The sequence below is a fragment of the Pelodiscus sinensis genome, chromosome 26 (assembly GCF_052426305.1).
Source record: "Pelodiscus sinensis isolate ZL-2025 chromosome 26, ASM5242630v1, whole genome shotgun sequence".
Taxonomy (NCBI): domain Eukaryota; kingdom Metazoa; phylum Chordata; order Testudines; family Trionychidae; genus Pelodiscus; species Pelodiscus sinensis.
The window spans coordinates 14,042,923-14,066,285 of record NC_143077.1 but is presented as its reverse complement, the minus strand read 5'-3'; the positions used below and the strand labels follow the sequence as shown (position 1 = coordinate 14,066,285).

At 47.2% G+C, this 23,363-nt stretch overlaps 1 long non-coding RNA gene across 2 annotated transcripts in view; it reads right to left on the bottom strand.

Moving 5' to 3' along the window:
* The window catches only part of LOC106732413 (uncharacterized), a 49,471-nt gene extending 26,609 nt beyond the window's left edge, over positions 1-22,862 (bottom strand). Inside the window, exons 1-3 of one of the 2 annotated variants that reach the window (XR_016347885.1) lie at positions 20,563-22,862; positions 16,403-16,516; positions 4,992-8,119 (exon numbers count right to left, since the gene is read on the bottom strand). This is a non-coding gene — a long non-coding RNA (uncharacterized LOC106732413). Of the gene's footprint in view, positions 1-4,991; positions 8,120-16,402; positions 16,517-20,562 lie in introns of those variants that run through there. The other variant, XR_016347886.1, reaches the window with a different exon arrangement.
* Positions 22,863-23,363: the final 501 nt, after the last annotated feature.

Sequence of the window (23,363 nt, the reverse complement as noted above, 5' to 3'; positions counted from 1 at the left end):
CCTCCCTTAGCTCCTCCAGTTCAGCCACCCTGGCCTCCAAAGCCCGAACTCGGTCTCTGAGGGTCAGGAGCTCCTTGCAACGGGTGCACACATACGCCACCCGCCCACAGGGCAGGTAATCATACATGTTACACTCGACACAATAAACAGGATAGCCCCCACTCTGCTGCTGGGCTTCTGTCTCCATTTTTTTAATGAATAAGTTAAAGTGTAAACTGGGATTCTGTTTAAACCTCTGGAATATAGATTATTCTAAGAGTTATGTTTTAAAGAAGGTCACAAGTGCCCTCTAAACTCCCCCTCTAAACTCTCCTGTTGGCTGTTCCTGGTCGCTGAGTCACAGGCTTATATAGCTCTGGTAGCCCCTCCCCCTGACTGAGGCTCAGCCAATTAACAGAGGCTTCTAGATCAAACCTTTTAGAAGCTCCTTCAAACAGACAAACCAAACAAACAAACAAACAAACAATCCAGACAAACACAAGCTCAGCACACTGCAAATAACTCCCCCCCACACAAACACACACTCCAGACAGCCACTTACCACAAGGGTCCCATTTTTAGTCCTCTTTTACCTGGAGAACTCCCTCTCCAAACTCTCCTGTTAGCTGTTGCTTTTGCACAAAATCTTGCCAGTCTAGACGCACCCCATAAGTCTAACTTTACACACAAGAATGTTACATACACCAAAATAAGATAGACAGACCCAGCGGATTATGACATTAAGATTGCTAGATTACATGAGGCAATTTCTCCAGAGCATCTTTGAGTTATGTATAAATCCATTTCATAAAGCATGAGAGGTGAACCGTCCCAATCCTAATCCTCCACTCTGATGTAGAGCAGATGAGGCAGATCTTTTCCCAGTTGAGGGTGTAAAACCTGTCATTTCATTTCATTTCATTCATCTTTTAAATGCTGCTGGAATTTCTCAGGGACCATTGGAATGGTTCCTTCCCCCCATGCTTTATGAATATTGGGTTGTAAAAATGAATATGCATAACTCGGAGCTGCTTTGGACAAAATACCTCGTGTATCCTATGAATTTTAATGTTGCAATCGGCTGGATGTGTATATCCTATTTTGGTGCATGTATCATTCTTGTATGAAAAGTTAGAAATACAAACTAGAGACTGTTTATAGTTTTAAATGTGCTAATGAAAGCCATTACTGATCCCCCCTCCCCAAAGCCTAAACAACGGGTGATCAATTTAATGACTTGTAAACAAGTCCTGTAAGTCCAAAGGACTAGTAAAACATGTGTTCATACCACTTCGTACTGGGATTTAATTTCTGACCCAAGTAATTTTCCATGGAAGGAGGAATGTAGAACAAAAGATTCCTGCCCTGGGGAGAAGCCTATTTAAGCAAGGAGAAGTTACCAGCCCTTTGTCTTTGGTTAGTGAGACACACTCCAAAAGAGGGTTGGGGATCCAGGCGAGAGTGAAAGATCATCTTTGAACTGAAGATTATGCCTAGAACAGGAACAGCTCTTTAGGGTAAGAATCTCTTTGCAATAAATTTTGTATTGCATTAGAACTAGCTTTGCGTTTTCTTTTCATTTTTGGTAACTTATTTTGATCTGTCTGTTTTCACTTACAACCACTTAAATCCTACTCTTTGTACCTAATAAAAACACTTTGGTTTATTATCAGGCCCAGCGTAAATAATTTTCCTGGGGGAACAATCAGTGAGCATCTCTCTCTTTCATTGATAAAGAGGGCAAACATCCTCATGAGCTTTCTTTGTGTAAAACTTACACAGAGACGCATTTATTTGGGGGGTTTGATTACCTTTTGGGGGTTGGTTTCCTGGGCGCTATGCCCTAGAATTGCATCCTCCCAGAGCTGAATCATACAATCATAGAATACTAGAACTGGAAGGGATCTCGAGAGATCATCAAGTCCAGTTGCTTGCCCTCACGGCAGTACCAAGCACCATCTAGATCATCCCTGATAGATTTCTGTCGAACATGCTCTTAAATAACTCCAGTCATAGAGATTCCACAACCTCCCTAGGCAATTCATTCCAGTGTTTAACCACCCTGACAGGAAGTTTTTCCTAATGTCCAACCCAAACCTCCCTTGATGCAGTTTAAGCCCATTGCTTGTCGTCCTATCATCAGAGGCCAAAGAGAACAATTTTTCTCCCTCCTCCCTTTGACACCCTTTTAGATACCTGAAAACCACTATCATGTCCCCTCTCAGTCTTCTCTTTTCCAAACTACACAAGACCAATTCCTTCAGCCTTCCTTCAGATCTCATATTCGCTAGACCTTTAATCATTGTTGTTGCTCTTTTCTGGATCTTCTCCAATTTCTCCACATCTTTCTTGAAATGTGGTGCCCTGAACTGGACACAATACTAGGGATGTAAGTGACTAATCGACTAGTCAACTATCCGATAAGCAAAAACTGTGGCAGAGTTAGGAACACACTCCAAACAAAGTCCCAGCGCACTACTCTAACCACTAGGCACATTCCCTGTGTGCCACTCAGCTCTGAAAGGGAGTTTGTTAAACTGCCTTCTCATACTCGTGGGCTGTGTCTACATTGGCACCCCTTTCCGGAAAAGGGATGCTAATGTAGACTTTGGAATAGGCAAATCCGCAGGGGATTTAAATATCCCCCGCGGTATTTGCATTAACATGGCTGCCGCTTTTTTCCGGCTTGGAGATAAGCAGGAGAAAAGCACCAGTCTAGATGTGATTCTCCGGAAAATAAAGCCTTTTCCGGAGGATCTCTTATTCCTACTTTCGCAAATAAGAGATTCTCCGGAAAAGGCTTTATTTTCCAGAGAATCACGTCTAGACTGGCGCTTTTCTCCGGCTTATCTCCAAGCCGGAAAAAAGCGGCAGCCAAGTTAATGCAAATACCGTGGGGGATATTTAAATCCCCCGTGGATTTGCCTATTCCAAAGTGCTACATTAGCATCCCTTTTCCAGAAGGAATGCCAATGTAGACACAGCCCCGGTGTGCCTTGGGCTGAGATACACTCCAGTCTCTAGTGAACAATGCCGATGTGTCAAGCCCGCATCTCAGTCCCCACTGGCACATGTACACCCCAGGCACTTTCTCAAGCACAAGAATAATAGCTCTTGGTTAGTAGCAGCCACTTATACCCAGCTCTGTTCCTCCCAGGCTATGGCTCAGTCAAGACAAGTGCAAATTGGAGGAGAGAAAACAGAGGAGGTTTAAAAAAAATACGTTTTTTTTTCCAATTTTGCTTTGAACATGCTTCCTCTTGGATCTCTCTGGCCTGCAGGGAGGGGACCAGGCCTGGCAACGGCAGGGCTAACATCAGCCTCCTATGTGCATCGCACCAGAGGACGTGGCATGAGGATGGTAGGGTGATTCATGGCTCTGTGCTATGAAATGCTGGGTTTGAGTTCTGAGCCACCAATCTGAAGCTCTGCCCATCCCTCCCAACTACCTCTGCTAGGCTGTGTCTAAACTACATGGCTCCATCAATGGAGTCATGTAGATGAGGGTTGTAGGCAAAGGGAAATGAAGCCGCGATTTAAATAATCGCGGCTTCATTTAAATTTACATGGCTGCTGCACTGAGCCAACAAACAGCTGATCAGCTGTTTGTTGGCTCAGCGCGCTAGTCTGGACGCTCCCACGCCGACCTGAAAGCCCTTTATCGACCTCCCCGTTATGCCTCGTAGGATGAGGTTTACCGGGGAGGTCGATAAAGGGCTTTCATGTCGGCAGGGGAGTGTCCAGACTAGCGCGCTGAGCTGACAAACAGTTGATCAGCTGTTTGTCGGCTCAGCGCAGCAGCCATGTAAATTTAAACGAAGCCGCGATTATTTAAATCACGGCTTCATTTCCCTTTACCAAACAACAAATCCGTCGACAGAGCCATGTAGTCTAGATGTACTCTAGAGACCCTCTGGCAGCACAGCTGGGAGAGAAAGAAGGATGCTGCTGGTCTCCTGGCTCAGGTCCCAGTGTAACAAAGAGAGAAGATGCCAAGACACTATACTGTGCAGGGCACCGGCCACCATTACCTACCTGCTTTTGAGCAGCCTGATCCTGTGTTCCTTGTATCCTTAAACAGGGGGAGCATTGCCCAGTGGGAGTGAGGGGCCCTAGGTTCCACTCTGCCTGTGTCATGACCCAGCTCAGTGACCTTAGTTAAGCTGCTTGGTGCCTCAGTTTCCCCATCTGTGAAACAGGGACAAAGATACTGGCCCTGCCTTTGCAATCTGCAAACAACAGTTCATTTGACTTTCGAGCTCTTTCCAGGTGGGTTTTACCACCCCCTACATAGATAGAGAAACTGAGGCAGAAGTGAGGGAAGTGACCTGCTCAGAGGTGAACCAGTGGCTGAGCACCCAGAAGCCCAGATTCCCAATTCCCATCTCTCTCGCACTGGGAAAGGGAGGAGGGACACCCTTGCTGGGCCGTAGCTTTTGGGGCTGTCACCAAAGGGCCTGATTTCCCTCTCCAACAGCAGGTTCACGAGCCTGTGACTCCATGAAATTCAACACTGCTGACCCTGATTTGCACCAGCCCAAAGGAATCAGACCGAAAGCACCTGCCAGGAGCTTGGGGGAGGGGGTATTTTGTTCTGAGAAGGCTTATAAAGCACCCATCACCTAAGCGTCTGGACACCGTGCAGGCCTTCATCCTGCGAAGTAGGGACGCACCATCGTCCCAGTGTCACAGAGGGGTGAGAATGGAGGCACTGAGAGTTGAAGACAACCAGTAGCGCTGGGGCATCTTAGGGTACGTCTAAACTACATGGCTCCGTCGACGGAGCCATGTAGATTTGTTGTTTTGGCAAAGTCGGCAGCCCCGGTAAACGTCATCCCACGAGGAATAACGGGGCTGCCGACAAAGGGCTTTGATGTCGGCAGGGGAGCGTCCAGACTAGCGCGCTGAGCGGACAAACAGTTGATCAGCTGTTTGTCGGCTCAGTGCGGCAGCCATGTAAATTTAAATGAAGCCGCGATCATTTAAATTGCGGCTTCATTTGACTTTGCCTATGTGTTAATCTACATGCCTCTGACGACAGGGGCATGTAGTCTAGACACAGCCTTAGAGACTAAGAACAATATATGGGATCATGAGCTTCCAAAGAGCTTATCTAAGCACAAGAGCTGTTCTGCTACACTTCTACTCAATTACAGCAGTATGGGGGCAGGTCTAAAAGTGCCCTATAGCCATATAGCTCTGCCCTTGGGGTAGACATACCCCTTGGTTCGAACTAACGTTACTTCTCATTTTTTAGTTCGAACAAAGAGGTTTGGTTTGAATGACTGCGTCCCGGCATGCACTTTCACTTTCGAAACAGCTGTTGATTGGAGTAACGTGCCAGCAAGATCATGCTAATGAAGCGCGGGATATTTAAATCCCCGCTTTATTGACCATTTCGAATGCCTACATTTGCATCCCTAGTTCGAACTCGGGTGCAAGTGTAGACATACCCATAGAGCTGTATATCTGCTCTCTTGCTAGGGGCTGTGCTGGGACCCGGAAGCCACACCCATACCAAAATAACAAGTAGTCCTGTAGCACCTTAGGGTACGGCTAGACTGTGAAGGGTTTTCAGGATGCCTGTCAAGAGACATTTATATGCATTGGTGAAATGGGTGCCTTTCCCATTCCTGCATCCCCTTTACGTGGGTCTGGCTCCCATCGCTTCTTCCAGCCCTACTCAATATTTATTTTTGCCCAAGCCATTGCTTTTCACAAAGCAACTGAAATCAAATCCCCGTTATGGCCACTGAAATGAGAAACATTCGCCTCTCGTTCGTCAGATTTCTGCTCTATTAATCCTCTTCCGTTCCTGTCCCTTCCCTGCTCAGGTCCCCATTGGCGCCGCACACTATACTTTCAATTTTGCTGGGAAATTGTTCTCAGTAATGAGAAAGCAATAAAAACTAAAGTGTTATCCAGAACACTCTGCTGGTACAGCAAAAGCCTGCTGGGTTTTGGAGTTTTTCCTCTTTCACCTTTAAAAATTGCCTGGGTCTCACGAATCTGCAATTATTACAGTACTCAAGACATTTCCTGCAATGTGACACACATTCTCCAGACACGCATTGTGGCGTGCGAGTATGCAAGTGGCATGAATGTGCAGGAAGGGCTGATTGTGTGTTTTGTGACTTTCTCTAGCCTGTCGGTGTAACTGTATTCACACTGGGCTCTTCTGCTTCACCTGGGAGGGAAGTAGAGTGCGACCTGTAAATTACATGGATGAAACTTGAACACCGCTGTGGCTAAGTCTCAGAATTACTGTCTGCATTTGTACAGGGTCTGTACGGTGGGCGGGGACAAGGGGTTCCCGTGAGGACAACAACATTCCCACATGCCTGGGTGGGTGGTATAAACAGAACGTTTGGAAAAGCCTTTTGGTTGTGTAAGTGCTGGGTTATTTAAAGGAGCTTTTGGGTTACGGGTTGAAATTAAAAGATTCTTCATCAAAAATATCTGTCTCAAGGACGATTTTCCACCCCTCTAACACGCCTCCACAGCCAACAGTCCCTACACAAGAGAGGTTAAAGGCTGGAGCAGTAGGACTATTGTGGGTCTAGAATGAGACACACTGGCAGGTCTGAATGGGGTCGAAAGAGCAGGAAGCGTAGTGGGTCATGATTGAGACACAGCAGAAGAGCTATGAAAGGAAATTTGCACTAGACTCTGGCCTTCATTAGGGCTATTTACCCTCCCATTTGGAAGGAACTGGTTTTATGTCCCACAGGCCTGCTTCTCCTTTCACTGACACTAGAGAAATGCAAGTGACTTCCATGGAGTTACTCCTGATTTACACTGATGTAGGCAAAACTCAGGAGTGACTTTCAGCACCCACTGTGGAAAGTCCTTCAGGACCTTGGTATTTTGAGGAAGACTCCCAGCTCTTTGGCCAATCTAAGGATTTTTGAAAAATGTCCATGCAGAGCACTTAAAGTCAGTGTTGTTTTCAAGTTGCCATTGTCAAGTCCAAGTCGAGTCTCAAGTCACTACAGTTCAAGTCTCAAGTCGAGTCTTGAGTCCCTAGAGTCACGTTCGAGTCAAGTCCCAAGTCAAGTGTCAAGTCTTAATTTAAAAAGTGTCAAGTCACTTTCGTACAAGCCAGCAATATCAGTATTTTCGGACAATTTTTTCACCAAGTCAATTTAACAAAATTAGCAAGTCTCAAGTCACAGACAATGAACCTGAGTCGAGTCTCAAGTCTGTTAGAGAAAAGAAACTGCCCCCCAGTAAAAAAGTTTGGCCAGGCCGCTATTGCTATAGTGGGCTGCAGTACTCCTTGAGAGAAACCGGCCGCACCCTTCTTGCATACCATTTCCTTTAGAAAAAGGGAAGGTGTGAAAAGGGGAAAATAGCCTCAGACTCTCCCACCCGTCACCTTGGCATGAGAACTGCGGGGCTTACCTGGTTGCATGAAACCTGCACAGTTTCGGCCCTACTCCTGGGACACAGACCCCCACTTGGTGACCATTGGGCCATATATGGTAATATGCAAGCGCAGGAAAGCAATGTGCAGATTTGGGGATAAATACCCATGGCACAGTTCGCTCTAGGAGGTCTTCGCAACACACGTACCACCGTGCGTGTGCCTTCTCCAAGCGCTGCCGGCCTGATCAACTGACCAGCCACCTCCCCCGACTCTCGGGCATAACCAAGGCCTTCGCAACCAAACCGATATCTGTGAAATGTTCCGTGTGCTGTGTATGTTGGTATGTATGATTTGATTTTTTCCTGTTGTATAAGCTTAGTGTTATAGTTGTTTTTGGGTAGTACATAAAAGTTTGTAGTTATCACTGTTATTTAATTACTGTAGCTGGATATTTTAAGATTAGAGACTATTCCCCTTGCCATTCCCATCCTTATATCTGACACGTTTTACTAGAAACCATAGAATATAATAAATACTGTAAATTCATTATTAACACGGTCTATTAAAAATCTTAGAATAAATACTATAAATTCACCACTGTCAAATAATTTTTATTTGATAAAACTGTCCACCTGGTTCTGTCCTTCCTCCCTTGGGTATTCATCATCGGACCTGTGATTCTCACAACAAAGTCGAGTCACCTAGGCAACTTAAGTTGGACTCGAGTTCAAGTCGTGGGACCTGAGTCAACAACTCTGCTTAAAGTCATGGCTGTAGGAGAAAGAAAGAGTGTGAAGTATGTATCTGGTGCTTGAACCAAAGTAAACAAGAGTAATAGACTGGCCGTGTCAGAAGCAAATGTTTGCCTGCAAGTCAGTGTGTCTCGGCACTAGAACTGCTAGCACTGATAAAAGCACGTGAAGTATGTAAGTACAGGCAACCGGGATAGGCAGGGATACCCAGCTGAGAACATGATAAAATAGTTTGAAACAACAAGAGTGAAAGCACAGCAATGGGTAGTGTGAATGCTTTGGAGGAAAGTACCAAGGGAGGTACCAAACGTGTCATTAATGCATGAGATGATACTTACCGTGGGTATCATAGATTGTTCATTTCTGTCTATAAATGTTGGGGTGCCTCAACTTAACTCTTTGGCCAGCGTAGGGGGCGATAGTGAAATCCATACTGTCGATTGAGCCACCCATTGTCCCAGGTACAAATACATAGGGGCTCAGAGGCCGTCTGGTACCTATTAATGTACTCCGACAATAAACCTGACTCGGGTGCCTTTGTATCTTATCTGAGTCTGTGGGGGCTCTTGTGAAGTCTATTATGCTAGCTACCTGCACTGAGTTGGCACGATATACTGAGGAGACATATGAAAACACAGGCAGCCGAACGTTTATCATCACTAACAGAGCAAGAGACCTGTCAGGACGCCACACCAGTGAATCCTGAATATACTGTATCGCTGCCCTGAACTACTAGAATGGCTCTTATGAAAAGTCCTGTGTTCCCAGAGCACACTCAGAATTGGATAAAAACGTAACAAATCCTGTTGCTGAAAGACTGCAAAGCAACATTACTTATTTCTTCAGAATGACCACAGGCAAGAAGAGAAAAAACAGGCGGCTCCCTAAGGCAGCCAGGAATGGCTCACCCCACCTGGCTCCAGGAAGGCTCTTTTTCTAGACTAGCTCTAATCATTCACTTTCCTATAGTGCTCCTTAGTTTGCGAGCATGACTAGGAAGCCGCCCCTTCCCCCCCCCATCATAAAATGATAGTTTGCAATTCCAACACGGTCTTCAATACACCACATATAGCTACTCCCACAACTACAACAGCCACCCTCTGCTGCAGGCCCACACATACACTTCCCAATACAGATGACTTCCCACTGAGCCTTTTCCTCTGCAAGTGTATTGTCACTAGTGTTTGCCCCGAATTGCTGATACAAAAAGTCCCTTTGCAAACGTGATATGCAACTGCCTGTCCTTATGATGCAGTTTTATTTTAATAGCCCAGTTTAACTCTGGTACAATTTAATTTGCAATTTAAATGCAAATGAGAATTTAGTGAAAACCAACACAATCGTCCATGTCAGCCTGCTCTTTTCTCTGTCTGGTTAATAAGTCTTCAGAATTTAAGTATTTATTACTTCTGGTGTTTCATCATATAACTACTGTTGTTCTTCTCTGAAACAATGCAGAGCGCCAGGTGATGAGATTAGCGAGAGGGAGGGTTGAGATCTCCATACACTTCTGTCATGACTGATTGATCATCTTATTCACAGAGGCTGTGTCTAGACTGGCAAGTTTTTCTGCAAAATCATTTGATTTTGCGGAAAAACTTGCCAGCTGTCTACACTGGCCACTTGAATTTCTGGAAAAGCACTGACGATCTCCTGTAAAATCATCAGTGCTTTTCCGGAAATACTATGCTGCTCCCGTTCGGGCAAAAGTCTTTTTCCGAAAGACTTTTGCACAAAAGGGCCAGTGTAGACAGCATAGTACTGTTTTCTGCAAAAAAGCCCTGATCACGAAAATGGCAATCGGGGCTTTTTTGCGGAAAACCGCGTCTAGATTGGCCATGGACGCTTTTCTGCAAAAAGTGCTTTTGCGGAAAAGCATCCTGCCAATCTAGACATGCTTTTCCGAAAATGCTTTTAACGGAAAACTTTTCCGTTAAAAGCATTTTCGGAAAATCATGCCAGTGTAGACGTAGCCAGAGTGAATAGATAAGGTGTTATTCCAAAACAGCAGCTAAAGGCTTAGGGAAGAACGGGATCTGGAGCTGGGGTGAAATGCTGAATTTTGCAGGCTGCTGTTGGACATTTGGTGATTCTGTACAGGACAGAAGCTTGCTGTACTGGACAAGGAGAATTGGAGCCTGCCAGAATTCCTCCAGTGATGCTGCAGGTAAATTCCACACACAGGATGCGGGCTCAGGATTGATAATAGGATCTATTCTAGATAGTTTGAATGTGGCTCACTGGAAGCAGATGGAATTTGAGTCACCATCTAATAGCAAGTAGGCAAGTATCAACAGCAGGGAAATGGTCACATGGTGCTGATTGGCTGGCTAACGGGAGCGAATGAGCTGCAGAGACTCAGTTCAAAGAGCACTTGCACTGAGGCCACCCAGGCCACACCAGCATGTGTGGAGAACTGAACAGGACTCCGCTAGGCCAGGTGGCTAGGCTGGCACTTTGCCCCACTAGGAATATAGGCACTGCCAGACAACATCTGACCCAGGTCCAGCTACTCCAGTCTGCTGTCTCTGACATTAGTCTGGGTCCAGCTGCTTCAGAGGAAGCTGTAAGAACCCCCTGATATGGGGTAATTTGCCCCCCTTAAAAAGTTCATCCTAAACCTTAGGGCTGCGTCTAGACTGGCAAGATTTTGCGCAAAAGCAACTGCTTTTGCGCAAAATCTTGCCGCCTGTCTAGACTGGCCACAAGTATTTGCGCAAGAACACTGACTTTGTAATGTACATAATCAGTGTTTCTTGCACAAATACTCCAATGCTCCCACTCAGGGATAAGCCCTCTTGTGCAAGTATTCTTGTGCAAGAGGCCCAGTGTAGACAGACAAGTTAATTTCTTGCGCAAGAAAGCACGATGGCTAAAATGGCCATCGGAGCTTTCTTGAGCAAGAGAGCATCTACACTGGGCATGGATGCTTTTGCGCAAAAGCAAATCTTTTGCACCAAGGCACATGCCAGTATAGACGCTCTCCTGCGCAAACACTTTTAATGGAAAAACGTTTGTTAAAAGTATTTGCACAAAATCATGCCAGTCTAGACACAGCCTAGTAGTTTGAGATTGTTTTCCAAGTCCTGAATCATGAGGTTTTTACACCCCCTTCCAGAACTCCTCTTCCGCACTAACTGTTGTAGCTCTGGACAGCAACCCACAGCAACTCTCCACACCTGGCCAGCCTCAGCCCAGTGAAGACTGACATCACACTCTGATTTGCAATAGAGATGTCGCTGTGTTAGTCTGGTCTAGCTGAAACAAAAGACAGGACTATGCAGCACTTTAAAGACTAACAAGATGATTTTTAGGTGATGAGCTTTCATGGGCCAGACCCACTTCCTCAGATTTGCATGAGGGTAGTTTGTGCAATTCCCAGAGCTGTCATCCTCAATGACAGGCACAGGGAGGCAGAGGGAGTACGGAGATTGATGAAGGGGGAGACAGAGGGCATTAGGCATTTTAGCTTCCTCCAGTAGTGCAAAAAGCATTTTAAAACTAGAGCAAACTTGCTCTTTGCCGGGTCCGGGTGTAAGCCGTGAAAATGAAATATTTTGGCCACGCTTGAAAGCCACAGCGCCTCACAGTGACCAGAGAACGGGATAGGATCAAACTGATCTCCACTGAAACACATTCATCACCATCCAGTGTCTGTTCCCCTCCCCGCCCAGACTCTCTCACACTTCATAAAACCCCTTGTGAAATTTACTAGGTGGCACACACAGCTGTGAGTTTAGCGACTGTGGTTAAAATAAACAAACTTAAATCAATATCTGGCCTGGGAGATAAACTAGAGCAGTGCCATGGCTGCTCTGGCTGACCTGGGAGGCCAGCACAGAATCAAGAAGCCTGACAACTCCCCTCGCAGCCTTCACCAAGCAGACGTCAGATGCAGAGTTTAAGTGTTGTGCTTGGTTAAAGCAGTGTCAGTCTAGAATCGCTTCCTTCATTCTCAGGGGATTTACTCGGCATTTACACTTGAGTAACAGCAGCATTTGGTCCTACCTGCTGGGCAAGGAAGTGTGTCTGGAGCCATTTTCCTCGTGGCGTTTGAGGGGGAGGATGCAGAGGGCCGGGGAGGCGCATGTGGCAGCAGCAAGGCTTGCTCCTTGTTGAATATGGAGAAGAACAGCCGTCCTCTCCAAAGCCTAAGTCTGGCTTCCCAGGACCCAGGGAGCTGTGCTGAAATGCTGAACTTTGCAGCCTTCAGTTCGACATATGGCTGGTGCAGAGGAAGCCCACACAGGGAGCCGCCTGGGAGCTGTCTGTCTGTTGCATCCTTTCACTGCACACACTCATTCCAGCACATACCGGCTCCCGCCTCAGTCATGACATTAGTAATTCCCGGAGGCACCGCCAGTCTAGCCCCCTGCTCTGCGTTTCCCCACTGGGATCCAAAAGCCTCGCTGAAAAAATGGTCAGTGGAGCAGAATGAAATGGAGCAGCTGGTGAGAGGAATGGCATGCACGTGTCCTCATGCGCCGGCGTCCCAAGCCAGTCCATTGGCGCTTTGACGGCTGAGTCTCAGAGGGGCTGTATTTTCACGCCACCGCCCGCAGTGCCACAAAAACATTTTGATCTTTTGCCTTTGGCTTGTGCCTTCCTCTCAAACTGAAACGTTGCCCTCTGGGCAGATGTCATCCCTCTGCGAGAGGCACCTCCATTGCCAAAGGCTGCTGAAATGCTCCAGCTAACCCCTGTCAGACCCAGGGTCACAGCGGTTAGGAAGATAAATAACAGAACGCCCTCCCCCACTCCATGGCAGGTTCATGCTTCAAACCATGGAGGAGTCAGGCTACGTTTACACTACAGGCCTTGCCAGCACAACTATAACATTCTTGGAGGAGAGGCCCACCAGTGGCTTAGCCAAGATGGGCAGGCGCACCACCCCATGCTCGCGGGGTCCCTAACCCTCTGACTACTCCAAGCTCAGGCTGGATGACAACTGGTGGATCACTCGCCGGAGCGGCAGGTTTGCAGAAGTTTTGGTGGTGCCCAGAGAATGCCCAAAGAGGGCACCCCTCCCCCACTCAAACTCTCCCCCCACTCCACCTCCTGCCTAAGGCTCCGAGAGGGAGTTTGGGCAGGTGGGGGGGAGGAGCCGGGGCTCTGACAAGGAGTTTGGGAGCGGAGTTTGCATATCTCGCTGACAGGCTCCTTGGGCTCTCAGAATCCACACCACTCCGCCCGGCGTTTGAGAGGGTTCCAAAGCCATGGTGGTGTCACATCTCTCCCGTGGTCCCGTGGCAGCCCTGCATGGGCTCCAAGTTGGGGGCTAGCCAGTGTTTTGGCTGTACAATGCCTACTGGCCGTGAGGCAAGACACCCCGGAGCACCAAGCAGAAGGCCTGTGCTGTGTCTGACTCGGGAACAGGAAAGGTCTCTGCCCCTTGTTAATCAATAGGGCTCTCGGTCACCCCAGGAAACAGTTGGGTAGGCGACCCGAGGGGCTGGTGACTGGGGGAAAGCTGAGCTCTGCATTAGAGTTGTGTCCAAATGGCAGACAATCTGCTGCTGCCAGAGGGCAAATTTAAGCACCGAATTAAAAGGCCTCATTTGAAAAATCAGCAGCCACTGATGGAAGCCTTCCAGCTCAGCTGAGCACATTAGCTGATTGAATCGGAGGGGGGCAGGGGGCTGCATGGGGAAATGATCTGACACTACGCTGGAAGAAAAAAAGACTTCAGAAACTTCAGACAGGAGTCGCTGGGCCTGAGGGCACGGGGGGGGGGGGGGGAGGCAAATTCAGGCAGCTGCATTATACCAAACCGAGAGTGGTGTCTGTTGATCTCTCCTCCCATTATCCTAGTATCTGAGCCTGTGGTGGCTTTACATGCACAGCACCCCTGGGAGGTAGGGACAGGGCCGACTTATCCATTAGGCACAGTAGCACCGTGCCTAGGGCCCACGATACTTTTTGGGGCCCACGAAAATGTTTTAATTTCTTTTAAAATCAGAAGGAAAAAAAGAGAACTTTTGGGGTGGAAGAAAATGTTTTAATTTTTTTCTCACATCAGAAAAAAAATGAAACTTTTAGGGCCCACGAAAATCTATTAAATTTTGCCTAAAACAGAAAAAAAAAAAATGTTGAAGTATTTAAAGTTATATCAAAAATAATGTTTAATTTTTTTTTCATGGAGGAAGGGGGCCAGAAAGGCAAAAGTGCCTAGGGCCCACGAAAGTCATAATGCGGCCCTGGGTAGGGAAGGATGACTAGCCTCATTTTACAAAGGGGAGAACCGAGGCACAGAGAGCACGGGGTGAGCCACAACGTGGACCTAGATTTCGGGTTGCAATGCCTGTCAGTGCCCAAGTCCTTTCTTGCAAAGAAACAAAGGCTGAGGGGCTGTTTGCAGAGGTGGCTGCTTAGCATCACTGAGAGGCAGCACATATTAAACCAATCTGCAGAAATCTTCACACAGAACACCCCGTCAGTCAGTGGCCCTCATGGCCGAGAGATTTAGTAGAAGCCAAGAACTTAGTAGGGTTCTGAGCTGGATGTGGCTCTGGATAACATTGACCTTCAGTGGTGCAATAGTGAGGGTTAGGAAAAATCCCGTAAAAATAATTCTAGGGGTTTGGAAGAGACACAAATCCCTCATGGTTCAGTGCATAAGCCAACCCCTAAATAATGGGGCACAGGGAAAAACTTTGCTAGGCCAGATTGCTTCCTCCTCTGAAGAAGCTGGTATTGGGCCCTGGATACTGATCTAGTTGGACCCACTGGTCCATGTGACAGGACATCTGCCCTGCACTGGTCCTACCAAGGGTTAAATCCAACCCTGGGAGAGGGCTGGTGTGTGGAGCTGAGGCAAGCAGCAGCCAATTAGGGCTCAGCTGGGGCTGTCTAAATAGGACTCCTGGAGGGAGGAAAACACACACAGCTGAGCAGCAGGAGGGACCTGGCTGCTAGGGATGCTGCAGAGGCTTCCTGAGATGGATCAGGACTGGGGAAAGGCAGGCAGAGCTGGGAAGCTCTGGCCAGGCAAACTCCTAGATTGAGGCCTTGCTCTCAAGGCCTGAGGGTACATGTGCTGCAGGGAGACAGCCAGGGCAGGAGAAGGCAGCAGGTCCCCCTTGCCAATGCTGAGTGGCCATTTCAGACTGCAGCCTGCCCCGGAGGCAAGGGGCTAAATGAAGACTGGCAGTGGGTCACTGAGGTAGGATGGGTGTCAGGGGATTGCGCTTCTCTGGGGAGGAGGGGGAGGACTGTGGGCTGAGAGGGACAGGGGGCCTGAGCCAATGCAGAAGACAGGTAACTGGCCAGCAGAAGGTGCTCCAAGGCTGAAGAGCTGATTCCCAAGAAAACCAGCAGGAGGTGCTGTGGCAGTGAGTCCCAGCCTGTGAACAGTCCCATCATGGCACTGTTTCTCTGTCCTCCGGATCCATCCCATTGCTGCTGCACTCATTGAGCCGGATTAGAGAACCATTCACCATAGCCTGTCAGACCCGGGCCTCCGCTGCTGTGAATCAGCCCATATCCACCAGAGCCATGTTCATCCTCACCAGCTGAGGAGGGTCTGTCTCACTGTGGAGTTTCTAATATCATGCAGACTTGGAGCATTATTTAGTGACGCAGCAATTACATCTGAAACCCATGGGGATCCTGGCGTGCTGCACCTCTACTGCCAGCTGGTACTCAAATGTGCTGGAAAAACGGGTAAACAGGGAAGTGGCAAAATTTGCAAAGGAAACTACAAAGGAAGTCCAAAGCAGACTGCAAAGAGCTACAAACAGATCTCACTAAACTGGGTGGCTGCATCTAGATTGGCATGATTTTCTGGAAATGCTTTTAACGGAAAAGTTTTCCGTTAGAAGCATTTTCAGAACAGAGCATGTAGATTGGCGCGGACGCTTTTCCGCAAAAGCACTTTTTGCGGAAAAGCGTCCATGCCAATCTAGACGCGCTTTCCACAAAAAAATCCCTGATTGCCATTTTCGCAATCGGGGCTTTTTTGCAGAAAACAAATCTGAGCTGTCTACACTGGCCCTTTTACACAAGCTTTGCGCAAAAGGGACTTTTGCCTGAACGGGAGCAGTATAGTATTTCCGCAAGAACCTACTGTAAGAAATCAGTGCAAGTCAATGCTTTTGTGGAAATTCAAGCGGCCAGTGTAGGCAGCTGGCAAATTTTTTTCCGGTAAAGCGGATGATTTTTCTGGAAAAACCGGCCAGTCTAGACACAGCCGGTGAGTGGGCAACAAAATGGCAGATGAAATTCAGTGTTGATAAATGCAAAATAATGCACGTTGGAAAACCTAATCCCAATTATATGTATAAAATGATAGAATTTGAATTACCTCTCAGGAGTGAAATCTTGGAGTCACTGTGGCTAGTTCTCTGAAAACACCCACTCAATGTGCAGCAGCCATCCAAAAAGCAAACAGAATGCTGGGACTCATTAAAAAAGGAATCTACAGGAGGAGAGAAAAATATCATATTGCCTCAGTATAAATCCATGGTACGCCCACCTCTTGCTTACTGCAGGCAGCCATGGTCACCCCATCTCAAAAAAAAAAAAAAAAAAAAAAAAAAAAGATATATTCATATAGGAAAAGGTTTACAAAAAGGGCAACAAAAATGATTAGGGGGTTGGAAAAGCTTCCGTGTGAGGAGGGGTTAATGAGATTGGGACTTTTCAGCTTGGAAAAGAGACAGCTAAGTGGTGATACAATAGAGATCTATAAAACCATCACTACTGTGGAGCAATACATAAGGAAGTGTTGTTTAATCTTTCTTATAAAACAAGAACAAAGGGTCGCCAAATGAAATGAATAAGCAGCAGGTTTAAAACAAACAAAAGGAAGTATTTCTTCACACAACGGAAAGTCAACCTGTGGAACTCCCTGCCAGAGGATGTTGTGAAGGCCAGAACTATAACAGGGTTCAAAAAAGAACTGGATAAATTTGTGGAGGTTAGGTCCATCAATGGCTATTAGCCAGGATGGGAAGAGGTTGTGTCCCTAGTCTGTTTGTCAGAGGCTGAGAATGGGTGACCGGGAGAGATCACTTGATTCCCTGGTCTGTTCATTCCCTCTGGGGCACCCGGCATTAGCCACTATCAGAAGACACGATATGGAGCTAGAGAAGAGATCCTTAAACTTTTTGGCCCGTGGCGCACCTGGGTCAATGCAACCCTTTCTGTGGACCACCAGTTGTTAATGGAAACTCACTGTTAATTACATAATTACGCACAAGCCATTTTGCTGGTGCTGCAGCGAGGGAGAATGGTTAAATTTAACAAATAGACTAAGCGCTTCAATTTTCTCATGTTTATCAAACTTCATTTGAAATAAAGTAAAATATTGATGTTCAACACAAAAGGTTTCAATGTTTTCTTTATTTATGGCAGGCGTGGGGAACCTTTTTTGGAGTAACTAGGAAGCCTAGTCCAAATTACCTAGTCTGTGCCGGGTGTAGCCGCGCGGCACGGAGTCTGCACTAGCGGACATTTAAAAATGGTGGCGCCCGGCTTTATGCAAATGAAGCCCAGGAAATTCAAATCCCGGGCTTCATTTGCAACTCCGGTTGCCTACATTACCACCCAAGTTCGAACTAGGGTGGTAGTGTAGATATACCCTATGGCTGTTACTATGTTCTTATCATGCCTCTTCCATACCAAGGAGCTTAAAGCACTTTTTCAACAATGATGAACCCTCCCAACCCAACCCTGTGGTGCAGTCAAGTACCAGTGATACCATTTTGCAGATGGGGAAATCAGGCAACTGTGGATGTGCACACCCAAGACCACCTGATTAAGGCTGCAGGGGCAAGATGGATTCTGGCATTTCCTGACATTTGCGTACTTGACTTTGCAACTTCCATACTGCTCTTTTGACCTAGACTGTGTGTGTAAAGTAGCTGATGTTGAAGAAAAGTCATTTTTGGCTCTCTACCGATGCAGGATTAACATCTGACAGTAGATCTATGACATACATTTCACAGCATTTGTTTGCTTGTTAGTTTGTTTAGCCATTTCTAAAAGGTTAACTTCTTTTTAAGGAGCTAGTTATAACCTCAAAATACTGCTTGCAAAAGGTGCACATGTGCTTCATATGTGAAAAATACATGCACAAGCCTACCAGGCAGCAATTATCCCTGGTTTTCATTCACAAACCCAAAGTTCAGCCTCTTTGTGCACACATGCACACACTCGTATACACATACATGTCCACACAGACACACACAATTTAATAATCTGCTGACATAAACCAGATAAATTCAATTTAGAAAATCAGGTATACTTCTTTAACAGTGATGGTGACTGACTACCGTGGGAAGAGGTAGATTCACCATCTCTTCAGACAAGTTATTGGACTCAAAGCGAAGGTAACTGAGTGACATTTTATGCAGATCAGAGTAGGTGATTTAATGATGCATTGTGACCTACCATTGACTGTAGTGCACACAGAGAACATGGTTGAATAGTGCAAATGGGTGTGCATGTAGATGCAAATTTAATATAGTGAAAAATTCTATTTATGCACAGCTCTAGATATCTTTTTGCATATAATAGTCATAGCACAGATCAATTACCTTTGCAGACAATTTCTGAATTAGTTTTTTAATTAAGCCACCGGCTAATTAACCCTAATGTAATAGTCTTTATTCTTAAACATGCAATTAATTATACAACTGCCTGTTTCTTTGTCTGAATCTCAAGTCAAGGCTGACTTCATAATTACACTTATATGCATATGTTAGCTCTAGATTCCCTGGCAATGGCTCAGGAAATCGCTCTCTCTCCCCCTCTCCAGAGGAGCTTGAAATGTATGCAGGCTCTCAGAAAGCCTGGAGAGAGGGATCGCGACTCAAGATGAATCATTTAAAAAGGCACAGTGATAATTACTGTGGCTTTGTTCACAGAGAGGTGTTCTGCATGATTGGGTATTTCTCCATCCCGAAGCTAATAGAATCACTTATTCTCCAAAGCTAGGATGATCACAGCCCACCATACCACACCTGTTGGGTCACTAATGCCATCGCAGGACAAAATGCGGGTGCAACTATTACAGAGTTGGATGCCACAGGATTCTGTGCTCTGGAGAGATTCTAAGTACTTGTTTGGTCTACATGGGGAAAATTGACCAGCCGAACTATAGCAATATAATTACATCACAGTGTCATTATAGCTAAAACAATGCTGATTTAATTCCTCGTGAAGACATTCTACTCCACGTGCTTCTCTCCCCCGCTGGATGAGGATACCAGATCGTATGGGACAGATGTGGAGTCACATTGCTTAGTGCACTGCTGGAAGAAGTTCAGATACTATGGCGATGAGCGTGGTATCAGAACCAATCCAGAACAGATACAATAAGAGTGGCTTTATTCCAGCATAATTGTATTGCATAATAGTCATAGATTATAAAATGCTGCTTTGGTATAACATTATATCACTTACAGTTCTGACGGTCAATTCTCCCTAAGATCCCTGTTGAGCAACAGCTACAGCTAAGTATCCCTAAGGGTATGTCTACACAGCAAAGTTATTTCGAAATAATGGTTGTTATTTCGAAATAACTTTACCAGCGTCTTCACAGCCAAACCGCTATTTCAAAATTAAATCGAAAACCTCATTCCACAAGGAATAGCGCTGATTTTGAAATTGCTATTTTGAAATAAGCGCTGTGTAGATGCTTATTTTGAAATAGGGGGCCTCCAGCCCTTCCCAGGTGCCCTGGTGGCCACTCTGGGCACAACCAAGAAAACTTCTCTCCCTCCCCCCCACCCCAGAGCCCTTAAAGAGGTAGACTCTGGCCATAGTGCCTGTGCCAGCTCCAAGCCTGCCAGCCCAGAGCCAGCAGTCACTGCACCTGACCCAGTGGCCCCAGCACGAGCCAGGCAGCCAGTGCCAGCCAGCCCTCCACCGCTCCCCAGGACCAGTCTGCCAGCTCCCAGGAGCCTGCCAGGGGCTGGAAAAGGCGGGCACCTGCCTGGTCCAGTGCAGAGATCAGGGACCTAATTCAGATTTGGGGGGATGCCTCTGTCATGGCTCCTTCCCCACTCTGGCATGATAAATGCAGAAGTGGGGGCCAGCAAGTGTACCCCAAAGCCTTATCTACCAGGCTTTGGTATAAAACTTCCCCCAAGATCTTAAAAACCTAGATCTTGGGAATAAAACTTCCGCTGCCACCACCCAAATGTTGCTAAAGAAACCAGGGGAAAGATCATTTGGGAAATCTTCCCCCCAAAACAAAAATCAGGGCACGCCATTAACCACTGCCAGGTTAATAAAAGAAAAGAAAGAACTTTTATTATTACAACAATATTCAGGTTGCAAGTATAATGACTAGAGAGGAAGGTAACAAAATATACTCATGGAGAAACTCCATGGGCCTAGAACTTAGTTACAAAGAAAAGCCAAAACATCTTTTACACAGTGCCAGATCTCAGATCCCATACCCAATTCTTAAAACAATAAAATCTAACGAAACTGCCTAAACTTTACCCTACTTACAGAAAATTAAGAATGGTGTCTTGGAGAGAGAGAGACATGCTTGTCCCTCTCTGTAGCTGCAGAGAACTCTCAGAGAGACAAAAAAAGGGAGAAAAGAAAAAAACCCAAATTCCTTTGTCCCAGTTTGAAAAGTCCCACCTACATTCTTACTGGTCACTCCACCTGGCTAGGTATAGTTAACCCCTTAATCCCCAGGCTGCTGACTAACCCTCATAATCATGACACCTCCAATGCCTGTGATCTCTGCACTAAATGGAGGAATGCAACTGTCTACAGGCCAGCCTGGCCACAAAAGGCCACATGCAAACCCAGGAGCAGGTTTGCATGAAAATAAAGGAGCTGCGGCAGGCCTATGCCAGGGCCACAGGGGACAGCTCCCAACCAGGGGCAGACCCAGACCCCTACCCTATTTTGACGCCGTGGACCACATCCTGGGGGGCAGAATGGTCCATGCCCCCCAGGTGGTCATCAACTCTGGGGCAGGGCTTGCTGCCTCCTGCTGCTCCAGCCCCTGCTGCCTCCCAGCTACCGTTCCTCCTCCCTCTCCCGCTTCTGCCTCCCCACACTCCCAGGGGTGCCTGGGCCCACAGTGGCATTAGACTGCAAGAGGGGAAGTTAAGAAGGCTGATGAGTGCGGGACCACAGCACAACTCTCCTCCTGTGAACCCTCAGGTCCCAGCCCAGGCCTCAACCTTCCCCTTGGCAGCCTGCTGACAATTCTGACCCAGGACCTATGATACTCAGCCTCAGTTTGATGCTCTGTCTCTCAGGTCCTATTGGCAGAGACCTGAGCAGCCCCATGGCCGGCTGGTCCTGCTTAATCCAGCCACAGGAATCTGTCTAAACAGCTGGGAGCCACCCTGCTCTGGACTGTGTCTCCTACTCCCCAGATTGACTTCCTGAACCCCTGACTCGTGGTTCTGAGTCACTGGTGGGCAACATGAGGCCCGTGGGCTGCATGTGGCCCATCGGAGTTCTTTATGCAGCCCACGAGACCTTATGTTTACTGTTATCCACATGCAGGGTTGCCAGTTTCTGGTCACATAATTTCTCTTACACAGGGCAGACACTCACCACCACGGTGCCTCTTGCCAGTAGCGCTGGGAATTAGCTTGGAAGCAGGGCACCGCCCTCTGGCGAGTGTCCTTCCGTGTCCTCACATCACTCTCGAACCACAGGGTCCCCTTCAGGATACTGCCCTCTGGCAGTGCCCACTCCAGTGTGTCTCAGCCTCCTTCTGGGGGGTGGGAGGGACATGTTTTATCAGTAGTCCTGTCTCTGCACTCTGCGGTCCTCCCCTCCCAGAGAACCCCCCCAATTCCCCTCTACCAACCTTGCTTCAGTGACCCACTGCACTGCAGGCTGGAATGGCCACTCAGCATTGGCAAGGGAGTGGGCCTGCTGCCTTTGCCTAATCTGGCCTCCCCACAGCCCTGAGGCCTTGCTCCAGGCCCTGCAGCCTGGGACTGAGACCCACACGGCAACGTGGATGCACTCTTGCGCAAGAACTTTCGGCAGAAGATTTCTTCCACAAAAAGTTCTTGCGCAAGAAGCCCACAATGTAGACGTAGACCTAGAGAGTGTGAGAGGGGGTTGGAGGAGAGCTGATGTGAGTATGAGACAACAATTCACAGCTCACTTCTAGGGAGCATTTCATTGCCTGCCTCACTCCACTCGTTCTCTGCGGTCAAGGTGAACGGCACTTCGGTGAGTCTGAACAGGAGCCGCTTGTGCCCATCTTGGTGCTTTTCTGTCTAACTACAGCCAGTTGCATGGGACTTGGCCAAAGCATCTCGCAGAGGGCGGGCTTCACACCCAAAACCCAGCCTCTTTTTCCTGCCACGTTCCGGATGGTGAAGCGTGTGGATGTGTAGGGAAATACGAGAAACTGCCCTGAAGAAATCTCTAAAAGTTCCATCTCACTTCTCTTCTCCAGCCCAGGTCTTTGGTTTTACACTTAGGGACTCCAAGAGATCTCAGAGCTGCATTGTGGTAGGTGCTGCATACACTCATAGCTAGGACCAGGGACTGTCTCCTACTGATCAAGGCAAGACAAAGGCTGAGAGAACTGGGCCCTGAATGATAAAGTGACTTACTTAAAAAAGGCTCAGTTTGAAGCAGGACTTGAGCCCACATCTCCTCAGCCTCTATTCCATCTACACACAGAGCAGTCTTTTCACAGCCCATGGTCTAGCCACACACAGTATGGTGCGAAAGATGCTTGGGAAGCCAAGCCAAACTGCTCTTTTATACCAGGTGACTCGCCAGCCACTCTGTATTCTGAGGGTTTGGCTGCTGCATAGGCCTCATGCTGGAATTTGAATTGAATCCTGTTAGAATAGCCTGTGAACTGATGTTTATCTCCTCAGTATTTGGTAGCAAGTTTAGACGGGGATTCTGCAGCTAGCCACGCTTCAGGACACTCCATTAAATCATCGATTTCTGAAGTCTAGAGATTTTCCTCAAGGCAAGACAATTGAGCTGCCCAAAGCTCCCAGAAGGAAATAATGAAAAATTACAGAAGTGCTTTCAGTTTTTTGCAGGAAAGCAGAAGTAAAAAACCTGGCCAATAACCCCCAAATCATGCGTGTTTTGGGGTGATGTGATTTTTCTGCAAATCCTGCAGAAACACACGTCTATCCCAAAAATCTCTCATCCCAACAACACACAACATGCTTTTATTCTTCACACAAAAGAGATTCACAACAGGTTCATTCATCCTCCCTCAGAGGGGAGAAGCCAAAAGCACACGTCCCAAGCACCTTTTGTCTGTATGCTAAAAGCCTGTTACTGTTACATTA